Raw genomic sequence first — 1,765 nt, 5'->3', positions numbered from 1 at the left:
ATAATAATAATAATAATAATTTATTTTTCATTTTTTCATGTTGAGTCAGAGATGAGTTGGATTACACCAGGGATTATTCTGAGCCTTTCCTTGTTTGCAGTAGTGATACACAGGTTGACTGAGAAGGTCAGGCAGGCACTGATTATGATGCTTGCCGATGACTTTGTGATCTGTAGTGAGGGTAGGGAGCAGGTGGAAGAGAGCCTGGAGGGGTGGAGGGACGCTCAAGTGCAGAGTTATTCAAATGGCGGCCAAAGCTCGGCCCGCCAATTGGTTCATTCATCTCCTAAGGCCAAACCCACAGTTTTCTACTTTAATTAGTTAAACATAGACATGTTTGGTATCTAAAGAAATGTCAGAATCTTGACTAGAAGCGGGTAAAAACCATTTTTATGCACACTCAAGACAGTTAAAATTACAAGCAGTTGAAGATAAAACTATGGAAGTGAAAATAAAATCGGTTTAAAAAATTTGGCATGTCAGAGATGTTAAAACAATATTTGTGTTAAATATGAGGCAAAATGTGTTCTTTTTGTTTTTGATATTTGTTTAATTATTTCTACTTTTATAGGGCTCTGTATGTTGTATTAATTGCTAAATACAGCAAAATAAACAATTTCAAAGGTAACATATCTTTGTAATACTTGGTTTATTTACGTAATAACTTTAATTGCTGGATGCTTGGCCCCTGAGCTGTTGATCGGCAGTAACTGTGGCCCCCAGAGCAATTAAGTTGAAAAGAGAAAGGAGCATGAACTATCATAAGTACAAGTCAGTAGGAGCAAGACAGAACACTACAGAGAGATAATCAGGTGTAACAGTGAAGCTGCAAGGAGTAGTGGTATTAAAAGTTTAAGGACCTGGGGTCAAGCAGCCAAAGTAGTGAGAAGTATACAAAACAGGTGAAGAAGGATGGAGTGGATGGGATTAAATGTCAGGTGTGATTTGTGGCAGAAGGACTGCTGCAAGAGTGAAAAGGTAGGTTTACAGGATGGTAATAAAACCTGATTTATTGAATTTAGAGACAGTGGCACTATACAAAGACAGGGGTCAAAGAAGACGAAAGAGAGATGAAGATGTTCAGATTTTTATTGAAAGGGACTAAAATGTACTAAGGAGTTGATCAGAGGGGCAGCTTAGMTGGAAGAGTTTTGAAATAAAGTTAGAGAGACAAGGACAGTTTGGACATGTGCAGAGAAGGACATTGAATATATTTGGTCAAAGGATGGTAAAAATGAAGCTGCCAGGTAGGAGAAAGAGTGTCTCATGGATGTAAGGAGGATAAGCAGAGGGTTGGTTTAAAATAGGAGTGAGTGAGATAGAGGAAGTGATGAAATGGTGTGGAGACCCTCTAAAGCAAGCAGCTGAAAGAGGAAGAACATGCAGCTTTAGCATTTCTCATGTTTTTTTTCCTCTATGCCATGTCAGTGTAAAAATACTTCTCAGTAGTTTTTTTTTTTCAAGTTTGTGTGTGAAAACTCAGAGTTTTTTTAAAAAAAAGGACTGAAGTGTCTGAAGTGAAATGTTTTAGCATTAATCAAATGAAGCTAAGTGAACTTAAGTTTCCTTTGCCAGCATCACCACTTGCTGGTCGATTTGGTGTATCGTTTAAACTGGTTTATGTATTGGCATACTGTGATATTCTGTTGTTTTTTTAAAAATCTGGTTTAAATTGTACTCTCTTTTCAGTCAATAAATTTGAGAAATCGTAAATTTTCCATTCGGCTTGTCATGAAAGCTGCAGGAGGCAACTTATATATATATA

The sequence above is a fragment of the Austrofundulus limnaeus genome, unplaced genomic scaffold (genome assembly GCF_001266775.1).
Source record: "Austrofundulus limnaeus strain Quisiro unplaced genomic scaffold, Austrofundulus_limnaeus-1.0 Scaffold184, whole genome shotgun sequence".
In the NCBI taxonomy this organism is placed as follows: domain Eukaryota; kingdom Metazoa; phylum Chordata; class Actinopteri; order Cyprinodontiformes; family Rivulidae; genus Austrofundulus; species Austrofundulus limnaeus.
The sequence above is the reverse complement of the archived record's forward strand: the minus strand, read 5'-3'. Positions refer to the sequence as shown.